Here is a 19,137-nt window from a genome sequence, read left to right on the forward strand (position 1 = left end):
TACATGAATAAATTCATTCTTCACTGTTTTAATTCTTCGATTTTCGATTCACCAAACCAACTCGATCGTGATTCAAACAGATTTCTCCGATCGTCTTCTCCGTTCACTGGTTTCGCTGGAAAACGCCACTGCCGTTTGCTATTCTTCCGTTTCCAATACCTCCACGCGCGATTCCGATTTAGGTCATCGGAAATCACTAACCTCCGATTGGCACCGTTACTATTCTTCGATCAATCTTCGCACACCGATTCAAAATGAAGCCGAAGAAGAAAAATGAAGCAGAAGATGAAGAACAATCAACACAAATCGCACCAGATATGCTATTCGTACCTCTGGATTCACTGTCCGCACCAAATATCCAATGAGATCTCCAAACAGGTTCAGATTAACATGCACAGCACTGGAATCGCTTTTTGAACCACGAAAAACTTTCGGAAAATTTTCGAGAATTTTCGAAAATGAATTTTGGAGAAGATGATAATGGAAACCTAACTTTAAAGAAAATTGCTAATGATCTAGTAGCAATTTATGAACTCAAAAATGAAAATCAAAAGCACTCAAGAGCTCTAATCTATGAAGATATTTGAAAAAAAACTTCAAGAAGTTCAACTAATGGAGTTTATGACAAATTTTGACTAAACATGACTCTAGACAAAACATATATGATTATAAATCAAAATGACTCAATTATATGAAAATTTCACCGAACAAATTTGATGAAAACTCAAAAAATTCAAAAGCACACATGAACATGAACACAAGAACACCTAAAAGCACATACATGAAGGTTCAAGTAAGAACAATTAATTTGAACCGAACAAAAAGACAAAAAAACACAAAATCAATCGGTAAACATTCAAGACAATCAAGAACATTATGAACAACACGGAATTTAGAAAAAAATAGAAGAAGATCTTACAACCATAGCTCTGAATACCAAATGATGGAAAAACGATCTTCTTCTAGTAATGATCTTTGTAATTTCGTCTTTGGATGAATGATGAAGGAGATATGATGAGCGGAAGCATTAAAGAAACTCAAGAGGAGTTTCCATGCATTGAAGTGGAGTAGGAATTTGTGAGAGTGAGAGGTGAGGCCAACTCACTAGGAAAGAGTCTAGGCTAAGTCTTGAAGGAGACTAACCTACGGAGAACTTAAGAACAAGTAGAATGGCCAAAATTAGCATTTCATTACTAATTCAAAGTTAAAGAAGTACATGTACAAGAGACTCCTATTTATAGGATAAAGTCTCTCAAAAACTCTCAAATGAGAGTGTGACAAGTGTCACCACCTTATTGGTGCAAATCCTCTCCATTAAGGAGAAGACATGTGGAGACTCATGCCTTCCTTGCCTACATTTCTATTTGCACCCCTCTTTTACTATTTTACACATTACTTTGTTTTCTATTTACATATTTCTCTACTTTGGCCTAAAATACAAGGACCAAAACTTCCTAACTACTCTATACAATTTTTACAAGGCTAAGAAGAAGAAAAAGACTTTACAAACTCTTTATTAAAGCTCGATCTTCGTCTATCTTTTGGCCAAAAGTTTTGAGGCTGGACGGTTTCCATCAACGTGGGATGGGCCCCCCTTCTAAAGTCTCTAGTTTATACGAACCATTCCCTTTGGCTTTGGTCACTCTGAACGGTCCGGTCCACTTGGGAGACAATTTATTTTCGAGCTCGTAAGGGTGAGCCTTTCACATGACCAAAACACCAACCTGGAATTGTCGCAGCTTCACCTTGGAGTTATACTGCCGCTCCACTCTTCTCTTCACTGCTTCTGCCTTGATTTTCGCCTCTTCTCTGGCTTCATCTATTAGGTCCAAGTTCACCCTCCTTTCCTCGTTGGATTCTTCTGCTACGAAGCCTAGGAAGCGGGGCGAGCTCTCATGGATTTCCAATGGGATCATGGCATCCGATCCGTACACTAAGCTGAAAGGTGTCTCCATGGTGGAGGATTGAGGCGTGGTGTGGTAAGCCCATACGATCTTTGGCACCTCTTCAGCCCACGCCCCTTTAGCCTTCTCTAACCTGCGCTTCAAACCTCTCAACAAAACTCTGTTTGTTGACTCAACCTGCCCATTCGTCTAAGGGTGTTCGACTGACGCAAACACCTGCTTGATTCCTACTTCTGTGCATAGCTTCCCCAATTGTTGCTTGCGAACTGGGTGTCGTTGTCTGAAATAAGACGCCTTGGTACCCCGAAACGACACACGATGTTCTTCCAAACAAAGTGTTGTACCTTGTGCACGGTGATCTGTGCTACTAGTTTCGCCTCTTCTCTGGCTTCATCTATTAGGTCCAAGTTCACCCTCCTTTCCTTGTTGGATTCTTCTGCTACGAAGCCTAGGAAGCGGGGCGAGCTCTCGTGGATTTCCACTGGGATCATGGCGTCCGATCCATACACTAAGCTGAAAGGTGTCTCCATGGTGGAGGATTGAGGCGTGGTGTGGTAAGCCCATACGACCCTTGGCACCTCTTCAGCCCACGCCCCTTTAGCCTTCTCTAACCTGCGCTTCAAACCTCTCAACAAAACTCTGTTTGCTGACTCGACCTGCCCATTCGTCTGAGGGTGTTCGACTGACGCAAACACCTGCTTGATTCCTACTTCCGTGCATAGCTTCCCCAATTGTTGGCTTGCGAACTAGGTGTCGTTGTCTGAAATAAGACGCCTTGGTACCCCGAAACGACACACGATGTTCTTCCAAACAAAGTGTTGTACCTTGTGCGCGGTGATCTGCTACTAGTTCGGCCTCTATCCACTTGGTGAAGTATTCGATGGCAACGATAAAGTACTTCATTTGTCTTACCGCCAATGGGAATGGACCTAGGATGTCAATCCCCCAAGTATGGAAAGGCCATGGGCTGTATATGGATCTCAGTTCCTCTGCGGCGTCTTGTGCCAATCAGCATGCATCTGACACTACTTGCAGCGCTGGGCGTATCGCACGCAATCCTCTCTTACTGTTGGCCAGAAAAACCCTGCACGTATCACCTTGGACGTCAAGGACCTTCCTCCCACGTGGCTCCCACAAATACTTTCGTGAAGCTCGGCCATTATCCTGGTGCACTCGTCGCCGCTTACGCACGTCAAGATAGGGTGCGTAAACCTATGCCTGAACAATATCCCATCCACTAAGGTGTACCTGGCGGCGTTCCTCTTGATCTTCTTGCCCTCTTCTGGCTCCGCTGGGAGAATTCCATCCGCTAGGTATCGCCTATAGGGGGTCATCCAAGTGTCGCCTTCCTCCAAAGTGCATACCTGCATGCCCCTTTCTCCATCTGGCGAGGCTGCGTAAGTACTGATGCAGGATGCCCTCGCCGTGTCTTGACTCAGGGATCGATGGTTACGTGGGTTTCCTTTTGCTGTGCTGACATGAAGAACATCTACCCTGTTGTTTGCAACAAACTTTCGCGGCGTTTTGAGGGTCTCTTGGATGACAGTCCTCTGTCTTCCCCCCTTGCCTGAGCTGGCCAGCTTGGCAAGCAGGTCAGCTCTGGCATTCTGCTCCCTGGGGATGTGCATCAGCTCAAACGCAACGAAGGCTCTCTTCAACATCTCGACATACCTTAAGTACGCGGCCATCTGTGGATCCTTCGCTTGATATTCTCCCGTTACTTGCCCTGTGACTAATTGTGAGTCACTCTTTACCAAGAGGCTCTGAGCACCCATTTCTTTAGCCAAGAGCATCCCAGTAATTAGTGATTCGTACTCTGCCTGGTTGTTGCTGGCCTTAAAAGCGAAGCGTAAAGCCTGCTCGATCAATACTCCATTGGGCCCTTCTAAGATAATTCCAGCCCCACTCCCTTGCTGGTTGGAAGAGCCATCCACCGAGAGCGTCTACTGTGCCCCTACTTCCTCTTCTTGAGAGTCTCCTCCTGGTGAGAGTTCTGCCACGAAGTCGGCATAGACTTGCCCTTTGATGGACCCCCTGGGCTCATATTGGATATCGAACTCTGACAACTCGACCGCCCAGCGAACCATCCTCCCCGCTACATCTGGCTTTTGGAGCACCTTCTAGATGGGGAGATTTGTTATTACCACCACTGTGAAACTGTGGAAATAATGGCGGAGCCTTCGTGCCGAGAATACTACTGCTAGCGCTGCCTTCTCTAGTGATTGGTATCTCAATTCTGGGCCTTGCAAGGCCTTGCTTACGAAGTAAATGGGTTTCTGTACCTGGTATTGTTCCTGGACCAACACAGAGCTAATGGCCCACTCAGTCACCGCAAAGTACAAGCGGAGGGGGACGCCTACTTGTGGCTTGCAGAGCACAGGTGGCGTCGCCAAGTACTCTTTCAACTTGAGAAACGCTGTTTCACACTCGTCTGTCCACGCGAAACGACTATTCCTTTTGAGGCATTGGAAGTAAGGGTGGCTGATGGAGATCAAGCTCAAGTGGACATGGAGGCCAATCATCAAGAGCAAGAAGAGGATGAGGCTCAAATAGAAGACGCCCATGGAGGTCAAAGCCCACCTCAAAGGCTTACTAGGAGCATGTTCAAAGCTTTAGGAGCTAATGGACGTTTATTTTCTCTTTTTGTAATTTCTTTGTTTGAAGGTGCATAGAGGGAAACATTAGAAACCTCTTTTGTTAAAGCATCTTTAGGTCTTTAGAATAGGAGTCTTAGGGGGGGTGCGTTAGTAGATAGGTGTAGGAGTAAATAGGGAGGTGCCAAAGTGAGAGAGAAGGTCACACCTTCTTCATGACTATAGTTGGCACCACTTTCTTTTGTTTTTTGGGGGGAATTTTGAATTCTTTAGCTTTGCATTTCAGCACCTCTAGGCTATAAATTAAGGTGTTGCCTTTGTATTTTTCAGATTTGAAATTTGATTAGAGAAACTATACTCAATTTTTGAGAGAGCATTGGAGAGCTTTGTGCCTTCCTCACTAGTCTTATCTTGAGAGTGTCCATGGTTACCTCAAGTGGCGGCTTGCACACTCATCTTGGAGTCACCATCCTCTAAGTGGCGTGATCATCCAACCATTCCTCCATCTTCATGAGCTTTCTCTTCTCCTTCCTTCCTTCTCTTTCAATTGTTCATGTCTTAGCTTGCTTCATTTGATTTTCTGTTCGGCATTTTTTCAGTCTTATGAGTTTTGCTTCGGTTCATTTGCTTCTTTGTTATTCTTCATTGTTTCTTCTTCATTTCTAGTCTTTTTGTTCGGTACAATTCTGTTTTTGTGCTGTTTGATCGGTGCCTTTGCCTTTTCTTCCATTTTGTTCGGTTCAATTTGACAATACATGGAACTTCCATATGAGTTTGGGTTTCGGTACTAGTTTTGGTGAGTTCTTGATTATAGAACCTTGATCCAATTCTATCTTAAAGTGCCTATCTCATATCCAACTCAAGATGATTCCTAAGAATGTCAAGAATCATTCAAAGTGTGCTAGTGGAATCACATCATGTGGTATCATGAGTTTAGGTGTGTTTTTGTTTAAATTTTGAGTTGTGTTGCACTTAAATTTCAAGAGCTCTTTAATTTCTTGCAATTTACGGTTCTGTTTTAGGCTTATTTGAGTTTTCTTGCTGTTTTCTTTCTTTTGCCTATCAAATGTTTGAGTATTTTCCTTTTTGAATCCATACAAGTTTTGTCTTAGTCTTGTTTTTCCATAATTGTCATCACTTCTTGTAGTACTTTTATTGAATTTGTTGTTTCTTGCTTTGGTGTCATATAATTTTCTGAGTTTGATACTTGATCCTTTGTGCATTTTCTGTTTTAGTTTGAGTTCATGTTTGTATTCTAGACCTATACAAGTTCCTATACATCATTTTCCATTATGTTTTTGCTAGTTCATAATTCTGTTTTTCATTTCTATTACGATTCCTCTATTTTCTGAAAATGTGCTTACTGTTTTTCCTTATTACAATTGATTTACTCACTGGAAAATTCTGAAATTCTGGATTTGTGTTCTTCAAAGTGTTAGAAAAGAGTAGAAAAAATAAGTACTAAAAAATTCAAAGTACACAAAAAATGATAAATAAAATACAAAAAGTGTACAATTCTGCCGAAAAAAAATACGGTAATCTGGCAGCGATTTTGAAAATTTTATCTCAATTAATTGGCTTACTGTTTTTAAGTGATTCCAGTGCCATTTTTGAGCTAAGATCTTGAAGTTTGTGTGGTTAAAATTTCATACTCCAGTTCGCTCTATATCATTCCAGTTAAATCAGTGAACATCAAGAACAGTTTGCATAAAAAATATTTTCCAGTAGCTAATTTTTTGTTTTCTTCATCTACTCTAGTGCTTTTCTTTAAGTATTCTTTTGTGTGCCTAATTTCTCATTGAGTTCTTTAATTTTCTTTCTTGTCTTTTGTTCATTAATCTTTGAAGTTTGTCAAACATCTAGTATTCCTTTTGTTCTAGCCTTTCTTTGCTTATACTTTTTCTTGTTTGTCTTTATTGCTTCTTTGGTTTTGTTGTGGTTGGCTTTTAGATTGGTGTGCCTTGCTTTGACATCTTTCATTTGAGGATTCCAAGACCTCAAGATCAGATTGGTGCAGGGACATTATTTCTTTGAGAGTGACCTCTTTTCTGGCCAAATTCACTTCGGCAATTTGGTTGCCAAACTCACTGTTTTTGCAAATTTTGATTCTTAACTTGTTTGCTGTTTTTGTGTGTTTGCTGTTTTTATTTGCAAATGGCTGGATTTTCAAGTGATGCATCCTACAAGCAGCATTCTCCTTCCAAAGCTTCGGTCCTTGGTGAATTGCATGAAGCTCAACGCACCATTAGGCGTTTGGAAGAGAAATTGCAAAAGATGGAGGTGCAACAAGCTAGGCCATCTCCTTCTATCCATGATGAGCATCATTCACATAGACCTTCAACAAGAGCTTCTTCAAATGACATAGGCCGTGAAGAAGACTATAGGAGAAGGAGAACTCCACCCCAATTCCATGGACATAGACATCACAACCAAGGGGAGAGACATCACCATGGAAATGGCTTCTACCAAGATGCAAAGGATAGGCTACCTTCGGTCAAGCTTCCTTGTTTTAATGGCTCTAGTGATCCTAATGTATATTTAGATTGGGAGGCTAAGTGTGAACAAATATTTGAGATCCATGAGATCCAAGATGAGCATAAGCTTAAGCTAGCCACCTTAGAGTTTAGTGATTATGCCATGAAATGGTGGCATGGTGTTGTAAAGGACATTATCTATCACAAGGGTCCTCCCGTGGACTCTTGGAACTCTTTAAAGGATCAAATGCACGCTAGGTTTGTGCCCCCACATTTTAGGAAAGACCTCATGTTGAGACTCCAACGGTTTCAACAAGGCACGCTAAATGTGGATGAATATTACAAAGAGCTAGAAACGCTTGTGCTTAAAATTGAGTTAGAGGAAAGTGAGGAAGCTATGATTGCTAGGTTTGTGAGTGGTCTAAGGAAGGATATTCAAGATATTGTTGAGTTACAAGAGTATTCATTATTGGGGTCTTTAGTTCATCTTGCAATGAAGGTGGAAGCCCAACTTGCTAAGAAAAATTCTTTCAAAAATACTTCCAATGATGGTTACTACAACAAGTCTTGGAGGAACAAAAAGTCTTTTTCTAAATTTCCTTCCAAAGATTCTTCTTTCAAACCCAAGGAACCTAAGCCATCTACTTCTAGGCCTAAATCACTCACTAGAACGTCTAATACCAAATGTTTTAAATGTATGGGTTATGGTCACATAACTGCTAATTGCCCTTCTAAACGAAGTATGTACATGCATGATGGCATTGTAGTGAGTGAGCATGATTCGGATTCTCCTAAGCATTCTTTGCATTCTAGTGCATCTAGTGGGGATGAGAGTGAGTGTCCACTTGAAGGGGATTTGTTAGTTGTGAGAAGACTTCTTGGCCAAGTTTCACAACCTTTTGATGAAAGTCAAAGGGAAAATATTTTCCATACAAGATGTCTTATTCAAAACAACATTTCCTCTTTGATAGTGGATGGGGGTAGTTGTGCTAATGTGGCTAGTACAAGAGTAGTAGATAAGCTTGGATTGCCTACTATCTCTCATACAAAGCCCTATAAATTGCAATGGCTTAGTGAAGTAGGAGAAATTGTTGTAAATAAACAAGTCCTCATCCATTTCTCAATTGGAAAATACAAAGATGAGGTATTATGTGATGTTGTACCCATAGAAGCTACTCATGTTCTTTTGGGAAGGCCTTGGCAATTTGATAGAAAAGTTTTTCATGATGGCTTTACCAACAAACTTTCTTTTGATTTCCATTGTCACAAGGTTACTTTAAAATCTCTCTCTCCTAGAGAAGTCCATGAGGACCAAATCATAATGAAGAAAAAGAGGGAGAGTGAAAAAGATAAAAAAGATAAGAGTTCTAAGCCTACACTCCTTGTGTCTAGGCAAGAAATTCAAATGGAAATAGTGGCTCATCATCCTCTTTTCTTAGCCATCCCTAGAACTCTTAAGATAGAACCACTTGTTGATAGTCCTCATTGTTTGGAAAGTTTGGTAGCAAAGTTTCAAGATGTGTTTCAAGATCCTCCAAAAGGACTTCCACCTTTGAGAGGTATTGAGCACCAAATTGATTTGATATCGGGCTCTTCTTTACCAAACCGTCCAGCATATAGGACCAATCCAAGTGAAACCAAAGAAATTCGCCAACAAGTTGAGGCTTTGATTGAGGAAGGGTGGGTTCAAGATAGCATGAGTCCTTGTGCTATGCCTATCATCTTAGTGCCTAAAAAGGATGGCACATGGCGAATGTGTTCGGATTGTAGGGCCATCAATAACATTACAATTAAGTATAGGCATCCCATACCTAGACTAGATGATTTGTTGGATGAATTACATGGTTCAAAAATCTTTTCAAAGATTGATCTTAAAAGCGGCTACAATCAAATCCGTATCAAACCGGGTGATGAATGGAAGACGGCTTTTAATACCAACTTTGGTTTATATGAGTGGTTAGTTATGCCCTTTGGTTTAACTAATGCACCAAGTACCTTCATGCGCCTCATGCATCATGTTCTTAGACCTTTCATTGGTATGTTTGTTGTTGTTTACTTTGATGACATTCTCATTTATAGCTTATCTTTGGATGACCATAGGTTGCATGTTAGGCAAGTTTTAGAAACCCTTAGGAAGGAACATTTGTATGCTAATCTTGCTAAATGTATGTTTGCTCTTGATCATATAGAATTCCTAGGGTTTGTTGTGAGTTGCAAAGGGGTCCATGTGGACAAAACAAAGGTGATGGCCATTCAAAATTGGCCTACACCGAAATCTTTGATTGAAGTCCGAAGTTTTCATGGACTTGCTTCTTTCTATAGAAGATTTGTACCAAACTTTGGTACCATTGCCGCACCTCTCAATGACATTGTGAAAAAGGATGTGGTCTTTCAATGGGGAGAAGCTCAACAAAAAGCTTTTGAAACTTTGAAAGAAAAATTGACTAATGCTCCCATCTTGGCCCTTCCTAATTTCACTAAGACATTTGAGATTGAGTGTGATGCTTCTAGCATAGGCATTGGGGTTGTTCTCCTTCAAGAGGGCCACCCCATAGCCTATTTTAGTGAGAAATTGAAGGGAAGTCATCTCAATTATTCCACTTATGATAAAGAATTATATGCACTTGTTAGGGCTTTGTTTACTTGGCAACACTATCTTTTTCCTAAAGAGTTTGTGATACATAGTGATCATGAATCTCTTAAGTATTTGAAAAGCCAAAACAAACTTAACAAGAGGCATGCTAAGTGGGTGGAATTCATTGAGCAATTTCCTTATGTGATCAAACACAAGCAAGGCAAAGTAAACATTGTGGCGGATGCACTTTCTAGAAGATACACTTTGCTAAATCTTTTAAGTTCTCAATATCTTGGCTTTGATCACATTAAGGAACTTTATCATGATGACCTTGATTTTTCTCTCATCTATCAAGAGTGTCTTAAGGGAGGACACAAAGATTTTTTTATACAAGATGGCTTTCTTTTTAAAGGAAAACGTCTTTGTGTTCCTCAATGCTCTATTAGATTATCTCTTGTTAGAGAAGCTCATGAGGGGGGTTTAATGGGTCACTTTGGGGTTGCTAAAACTTTGAATGTGTTGCATGAACATTTCTTTTGGCCTCATATGCATAAACATGTTCATAGTTTGTGTGATAAATGCATAGCTTGCCGCAAAGCTAATCCTAAAAGGCACCCCCATGGTTTATATACTCCTCTTCCTATCCCTTCAATGCCTTGGGTTGATATATCTATGGATTTCATCTTAGGATTACCCAAGACATCAAAGGGAAAGGACTCCATTTTTGTGGTAGTGGATCGTTTTTCAAAGATGGCTCACTTTATTCCTTGCCACAAAGTGGATGATGCATGCCATATTGCAAACCTCTTCTTCCAAGAAGTGGTTCGTTTGCATTGGATCCCTAGATCTATAGTGTCCGATAGAGATCCCAAGTTCTTAAGTCACTTTTGGAAGACCTTGTGGGGCAAGCTTGGAACTAAACTTTTATTTTCTACCACTTGCCACCCACAAACCGATGGTCAAACCGAGGTGGTCAATAGAACTTTGGGACAACTATTGAGATGTTTTATTTCGGGGAATCCTAGAGTGTGGGAGAATTTACTACCCCATGTTGAGTTTGCATATAACCGTGTAGTAAATTCTACCACCTCAATGGGTTTAATCCCTTAACACCTCTTCATCTTCTTCCTATTCCCATTCTTGGAGATGTCTTGTGCGAAGATGAGGATGAAAAGGCTTCTTTTGTGAAAACTTTGCATAAAGACATCAAGAAGAGAATTGAAAAGAAGGTTGGCAAGTATGTTGAACTTGCCAATAAAAGGAGAAAAGCATTGTTGTTTGAGGAGGGTGATTGGGTTTGGCTTCACTTGAGGAAGGATCGTTTTCCTACTCAAAGGAAGTCCAAACTAATGCCTCGTGGAGATGGACCTTTCCAAGTCCTAAAGAGGATTAATGACAATGCTTATGAGTTAGATTTGCCTGATACATTCTTAGGTAGTCATACTTTTAATATCAGTGATCTAACTCCTTTTTCTGTAGGTCTCCAGAATTCGTGGTCGAATTCTCTCCAACTCGGGGAGTATGATGGAGATCAAGCTCAAGTGGACATGGAGGCCAATCATCAAGAACAAGAAGAGGATGAGGCTCAAATAGAAGACGCCCATGGAGGTCAAAGCCCACCTCAAAGGCTTACTAGGAGCATGTTCAAAGCTTTAGGAGCTAATGGACGTTTATTTTCTCTTTTTGTAATTTCTTTGTTTGAAGGTGCTTAGAGGGAAACATTAGAAACCTCTTTTGTTAAAGCATCTTTAGGTCTTTAGAATAGGAGTCTTAGGGGGGGTGCTTATGAGAATCAAATAAAGGAGGCTTTTATTAATGGAGGAAGAGGACATCCACCCTCACATTTGAAGTTCTTCCTTCTAGTCTTCTCACAATTAAAAGAAGACATAAAATAAAGATGAGGCCCAAGCCCAAAGCCCAAGCCCAAGTCCAAGAAGGCCAAAGCCCAAAGAGCCCAAGTCCATCCCATGAGGGCCAAGGCCAAGTTTTGAAATACTCTTGTATAGTTTTAGGAGGTGTGGTTATTAAATAAAGGAGTGTGAAAATGTAAAATAAAGTCACATTGTCCATGTGACTTAGGACAGTGGTGTAGGTGTAGTTTTTAGGAGGTGTCATAGTAGAAAAAGGTCACACCTCCCGTGTGACTTGTTTTTGGTGGGAATTTCAATTGAGTTTATTTGAATTTTCCCACCTATTTTTCAGCACCTCTAGGCTATAAATAAAGGTGCTTAGCTTGTACAATTGAGATTTCAATTTTAATTAGAGAAACTATACTCAATTTTTGAGAGAGCATTGGAGAGCTTTGTGCCGTCCTCACTTAGTCTTATCTTGAGAGTTCTAAGGTTACCTCAAGTGGCGGCTTGCACACTCATCTTGGAGTCACCATCCTCTAAGTGGCGTGATCATCCAACCTTTCCTCCATCTTCATGAGCTTTCTCTTCTCCTTCCTTCCTTCTCTTTTAATTGTTCATGTCTTAGCTTGCTTCCTTTGATTTTCTGTTCGGCATTTTTTCAGTCTTATGAGTTTTGCTTCGGTTCATTTGCTTCTTTGTTATTCTTCATTGTTCGGTACAATTCTGTTTTTGTGCTGTTTGATCGGTGCCTTTGCCTTTTCTTCCATTTTGTTCGGTTCAATTTGACAATACATGGAACTTCCATATGAGTTTGGGTTTCGGTACTAGTTTTGGTGAGTTCTTGATTATAGAACCTTGATCCAATTCTATCTTAAAGTGCCTATCTCATATCCAACTCAAGATGATTCCTAAGAATGTCAAGAATCACTCATATTGTGCTATTGGAATCACATCAGTTGCGTTAGTAGATAGGTGTAGGAGTAAATAGAGAGGTGCCAAAGTGAGAGAGAAGGTCACACCTTCTTCATGACTATTGTTCCGGCCGGTTGACCGGGATCGTCTTTGCGCGTGGCTTGTCCTTGCGAGCTAGGGCACCTTCGTTTGCTCCGTCAAAGACACCTGAAAAGAGAAGTGAACAAAGGGGCGCCCTCGCGGCCATTTGCACTCCGACGATCAAGTCAGCTAGCGAGAAACATCAAAAAAACTGCACTGAATGACTGAAACTGTGTAACTAGAACGGTGTTGCCCTAATTGCCTTGTGCTCACTGTGAGTGTGCCGCGAAGACAACTAGGGTTTTCTCTATGTATCTTTCTGTGTGTATTATGTTAAAAACTCGGTCCCTGTTCAAATGCCCCAAGGTCCCTTTTTATACACCTATAATCTTTAAAGCGCGTTAAAGCGCATTGAAGGCGTATCAAAACATTCCTTGGAACATTCGAATCTTAACTGAATTAACGCGTACCTTGGCAAACTTTCCCTGAAACTTTTAATGAGCACGTGGGTATTGCCACGTACCGTTTTGACTTGATCGTTTATTCTGTGCAGAGGGTCCTACAACGCCGCCACCCAACTTAGGGTTTTTCCAGCGTGTGAGCCCTCTTTTCTGCGAAGTGCTTCTGTCACGTGGGTTGACTTTTTGGGTGCCAACTCATGCGCCCCAATCACTAGTCACTCGCCTTGGGGGTTTATCTACCTTTCTCTCGTATCATGCACGTGGTGTTCCCCTGGTCATGACCCTCTCATGGGTCGTATCTGTCCCAGGGCCTCCCAGCAGTGGCGTGGGTACTTCACGAGTCAGGTTTACCCCCTACTAGTACTAGAACTTATGGTCTTGAAACCACCTTTCTCTTCTCCTTGCTACTGTTCTGAACTGTCGAGGCCCGAAGCCTCCTTGCGATGTCTGAGCTTGGCAATGCTTTAACCTGGCAGTACCCTTGCTTGGTGATGCCTCTCTTGGGCGACGCCACTCTTGGGCAACGCCTCTTTTGGTCGACGCCTTACTTAGGCGATGCCTCAGCGAGGCGATGACTCGAGCGGTCAACCTGTTGACTTTCTTCCATGGGTCCCCGGAGGGGTTCCACCACGTGTTGACTTTGACCTTTGGTCAACGCCCGGGGACGAGACGGTACACAAGCCCCCCAGTCTTGAGCTGACACTTGTTTAACGAAAAGACTAAGACCTTGCTCTATTGCCCTCGGGGCGTTTTGATGATGTGTCACTTTCTGACCGGTTGACGTGACATTCTCTGCGCCGCCGACGCAACGTACATTCGAGGACCCTGATGACGTGACACTTTCTGAGCGAGAAAAGTGACGTCTTGGGTCGTATTTTAATCTCCTGACACGTGGCTCAATCGCACGGTGCTCATTCCGCGTCCATTGCACTTCAGTTGCAACGTTTGAGTCCTCGAAATCCCGCGCTCCACTTTCTGCTTTCATTCTTCCGCATTCTTCATGATGTTCATCTTCCCTTCCAAAGAACTTTCTTTGCATTCTCCCCTCACACCTTCAACTTTCATTGTCTCGTCCTCCTAAAGGTATGGCTTTCTTCTTTGACGATTCTTTTTCCTTTACCGTATTGTTGAATCTTATTTTATTCTTTAATCTTCAGTTTCTTCGTTGACGGCGCGCGTCAAGATGACTGCCAACCCTCCTTCCTCCAGAGTTAATCATAGGGACCTTTACGCATGGGCTCCGGAGGAACTACTTGACGAGTGCTCCAGTCTAGTTTCTTCCAAAGCACGGAGAGACCATGTAGGGGACCCAAGCACCTACGATCACCGCGCCTTCGCGAAAAGGCATGACGATGATATCATAGTGCTTCCTTGCACCCTAGGAGAGCCGGTGTGCGGGGACGAGCTTGGCAATGCTTTAACATGGCGGTACCCTTGCTTGGTGATGCCTCTCTTGGGCGATGCCTCTCTTGGGCGACGCCACTCTTGGGCAACGCCTCTTTTGGTCGACGCCTTACTTAGGTGATGCCTCAGCGAGGCGATGACTCGAGCGGTCAACCTGTTGACTTTCTTCCATGGGTCCCCGGAGGGGTTCCACCACGTGTTGACTTTGATATTTGGTCAAGGCCCGGGGACGGGACGGTACACAAGCCCCCCAGTCTTGAGCTGACACTTGTTTAACGAAAAAACTAAGACCTTGCTCTATTGCCCTCGGGGCGTTTTGATGACGTGTCACTTTCTGACCGGTTGACGTGACATTCTCTGCGCCGCCGGCGCAACGTACATTCGAGGACCCTGATGACGTGACACTTTCTGAGCGAGAAAAGTGACGTCTTGGGTCGTATTTTAATCTCCTGACACGTGGCTCAATCGCACGGTGCTCATTCCGCGTCCATTGCACTTCAGTTGCAACGTTTGAGTACTCGAAATCCCGCGCTCCACTTTCTGCTTTCATTCTTCCGCATTCTTCATGATGTTCATCTTCCCTTCCAAAGAACTTTCTTTGCATTCTCCCCTCACACCTTCAACTTTCATTGTCTCGTCCTCCCAAAGGTATGGCTTTCTTCTTTGACGATTCTTTTTCCTTTACCGTATTGCTGAATCTTATTTTATTCTTTAATCTTCAGTTTCTTCGTTGACGGCGCGCGTCAAGATGACTGCCAACCCTCCTTCCTCCAGAGTTAATCATAGGGACCTTTACGCATGGGCTCCGGAGGAACTACTTGACGAGTGCTCGAGTCTAGTTTCTTCCAAAGCACGGAGAGACCATGTAGGGGACCCAAGCACCTACGATCACCGCGCCTTCGCGAAAAGGCATGACGATGATATCATAGTGCTTCCATGCACCCTAGGAGAGCCGGTGTGCGGGGACGAGCTTGGCAATGCTTTAACCTGGCGGTACCCTTGCTTGGTGATGCCTCTCTTGGGCGATGCCTCTCTTGGGCGACGCCACTCTTGGGCGACGCCTCTTTTGGTCGACGCCTTACTTAGGCGATGCCTCAGCGAGTTGATGACTCGAGCGGTCAACCTGTTGACTTTCTTCCATGGGTCCCCGGAGGGGTTCCACCACGTGTTGACTTTGATCTTTGGTCAACGCCCGGGGACGAGACGGTACACAAGCCCCCCAGTCTTGAGCTGACACTTATTTCAACAAAAAGACTAAGACCTTGCTCTATTGCCCTCGGGGCGTTTTGATGACGTGTCACTTTCTGACCGGTTGACGTGACATTCTCTACGCCGCCGACGCGACGTACATTCGAGGACCCTGATGACGTGACACTTTCTGAGCGAGAAAAGTGACGTCTTGGGTCGTATTTTAATCTCCTGACACGTGGCTCAATCGCACGGTGCTCATTCCGCGTCCATTGCACTTCAGTTGCAACGTTTGAGTCCTCGAAATCCCGCGCTCCACTTTCTGCTTTCATTCTTCCGCATTCTTCATGCTGTTCATCTTCCCTTCCAAAGAACTTTCTCTGCATTCTCCCCTCACACCTTCAACTTTCATTGTCTCGTCCTCCTAAAGGTATGGCTTTCTTCTTTGACGATTCTTTTTCCTTTACCGTATTGCTGAATCTTATTTTATTCTTTAATTTTCAGTTTCTTCGTTGACGGCGCGCGTCAAGATGACTGCCAACCCTCCTTCCTCCAGAGTTAATCATAGGGACCTTTACGCATGGGCTCCGGAGGAACTACTTGACGAGTGCTCGAGTCTAGTTTCTTCCAAAGCACGGAGAGACCATGTAGGGGACCCAAGCACCTACGATCACCGCGCCTTCGCGAAAAGGCATGACGATGATATCATAGTGCTTCCTTGCACCCTAGGAGAGCCGGTGTGCGGGGACGAGCGGGCCAACAACGGGGTCCCCTTTTTCTACTTCTATCAGGTTGTCTTCAAGTTCGTCGGTGTGCGCTTGCCTTTCTCTAGGTTCGAGAAGGAGCTGCTAACAGAGATCAACATTGCCCCAGCCCAGTTGTACCCTAACAGCTGGGCCTTTGTCAAAGCTTTCGACATATTGTTCGGTTTTTTCGGGTGTGCACCTTCCGTTGATATCTTTCTTCATTTCTTCGAAGTGAAGAGGCACAGGAATAACCTCTGGGTGACTCTCGGCAGTGTTCCCGGGAGGGTCCTCTTAACCTTGTTTCAGCACTCCTTCAAGGGGTGGAAAGGCAAGTTCTTCAAGGTTTGCTGCTCCGACCTCCTACCCTCCGCCCTCGACGGCTTCCCTTTGTATTGGGTGAAGGAGCCAAGAACCCTGAAGTCCAGGTCTCTTAAGGGGCTGCCTCCGAACGATCAGGAGGCTTGCCGGATTTTGGCTGGTGCGGGGGCTTTGACGCCGCCGCCTTGATAAGCCTAGAGCATAATGCCGAGGCCCTGGAAAAATATATAAGTATGAGAGCTTCCCTTTACAATCTTCTATTCTTCGCTTTTGCTGGATTCTTGCTTGATGCATGGTTTATCTTATCTCTTTGTGTAGCACCTTAATTTGTGCCCGCCCTTTACTATATTTGTTCTCTTGACGCAGATTTGAAAATGGACGGGCAACGAAGGTTGCAGCTGGCTCAAGTGTTGAGGTTTGAAGATGGAGCTTCGGCGTTGCCCGCTCAACCTCCGGAGACCCCCGTGGAGTAGCCTGATTTTGCGTTTCACCCAAACATTGGATGTGTATATAATTTCCCTTTGTTTAACTCGCAACTACCATGAACCTTATCTGCAATTATGACTCTTGATTCGTGCTTATATGCTTATTTTAAACTTTATCCTCACATGCTTCCAATTTCTCTTGCGCTTTTATTTGCTTTCCTTTCTACATCAAAGGCCCAACTGGTACTTGCCTTCAAAGTATCTCTCGGTTGCTTATCTTTCATTCCTTAGGTAGCGCGCGTTTCTCTCTCTTATTCTTTCTTCTTAAGGCGCGAGGCACACCCTTCGATGATTCACGCTTCTACGCTTCTTCTTCTTAAGCTTCGAATTTCTTTTTCCCTCTGAAATTGTGAAATCCTCAACCTGCTTCCTACTTACCTTTCTGGGGCCCAAGGCACTCGTAGTCGAAGGCAGTATTGACTTTCTCATTGATTTAGGATAAAAAGGTGGTCTCTTCTTCTTTGGCCTCGAAATCGCTCAAGGGCGAGGAAGACTTATCTTTTCTTCTGTGGCCTCGACATCGCTCGAAGGCGCGGAGGACTTATCTTTTCTTCTGTGGCCTCGACATCGCTCGAAGGCGCGGAGGACTTATCGTACCTGTGCTGGGTATCTACGCTCGAGGAGAGACCTGCTCTGGGTGCCCTCAGCGTGTCTAAATACTTTGGGACAAAAATCGCGCTCTGGTGCCCACGCCCATGGGGAGGTCTAAACAATAGTACCGTATCGTCCATGGAGTGTCTAAAAACACCAAGGTGTAACGTTCTAAACATCAGACGCTGGGGCTAGTTGTTCATACTTGAGGAGGGGGCGTCCCGAAGGAATCCCTTAACCCCTGATCAAGGACTAGGCACCCAGATTTTAGCTTGCACCTATTTCCTGATACCGAGGCCAACTATTCATACCTGAGGAAGGGGCGTCCCGAAGGAGGCCCTTAACCCCTACTCAAGGACAAAGCGCCCGGGTTTTTTAACTTATGTCTAACATCTGACACCGGGGCCAGCTGTTCATACCTGAGGAGGGGGTGTCCCGAAGGAATCCCTTGGCCCCTGCTCAAGGATTAGGCTTCCGGATTTCAACTCATACTAATATCTGGTACCGGGGCTAGCTGTTCATACTTGAGGAGGGGGTGTCCCGAAGGAATCCCTTAACCCCTGCTCGAGGACTAAGCGCCCAGATTTTAACTTACACAAATATCTGGTACCGGGGCTAGCTGTTCACACTTGAGAAGGGGGTGTCTCGAAGGAATCCCTTCACCCCTGCTCGAGGACTAAGCGCCCGGATTCTAACTTACACTAATATCTGGTACCGGGGCTAGCTGTTCACACTTGAGGAGGGGGGTGTCCCGAAGGAATCCCTTAACCCCTGATCAAGGACTAGGCTCCCGGATTTTACTTATACTGACATCTGGCACCGGGGCTATTTGTTCATACTTGAGGAGGGGGTGTCCCGAAGGAATCCCTTAACCCCTGCTCGAGGACTAAGCGCCCGGATTTTAAATTACACTAATATCTGGTACCGGGGCTAGCTGGTCATACTTGAGGAGGGGGTGTCCCGAAGGAATCCCTTAACCCCTGCTCGAGGACTAAGCGCCCGGATTTTAACTTACACTAGACATACCTGTTATCTTGCTCTGAACTTGACTTCTGCTTGATTATCTGGTGGCGACGCCTTGTTCTAGTAGCACCTTATCTTGGCGGCGCCTCATCTTGGCGACGCCTTGTCTTGGCGACGACTCATCTTGGCGACGCCTTGACTTGGCGATGACTCATCTTGGTGATGACTCATCTTGGCGACGCCTTGACTTGGCGACGACCCATCTTGGCGACGCCTTATCTTGGTGGCGCCTCAAGTTTTCGTCTTTGTTTCTTTAACCTTTGATCTTACATTCGAATGAGAGAAAAACTAGAGCAACAATATTTTAACTTTTCCTTTTTTTATTTGGGTGACCTCGTTAAAAAACCCCCAGGAGGAAAAAAGAGTGTCCCCTTTACAAACTTCAACTGGAATAACATCAACTGAAATAAAACTTTAAATTTGCCGCATTCCAGCTACGTGGGATGGGGCTCCCTTCTAAAGTCTCTAGCTTATACGAACCATTCCCTTTGACTTTGGTTATTCTTAACGGTCCGGTCCACTTGGGAG

This window comes from Phaseolus vulgaris, chromosome 4 (genome assembly GCF_051622355.1).
Source record: "Phaseolus vulgaris cultivar YP4 chromosome 4, ASM5162235v1, whole genome shotgun sequence".
Lineage (NCBI taxonomy): Eukaryota > Viridiplantae > Streptophyta > Magnoliopsida > Fabales > Fabaceae > Phaseolus > Phaseolus vulgaris.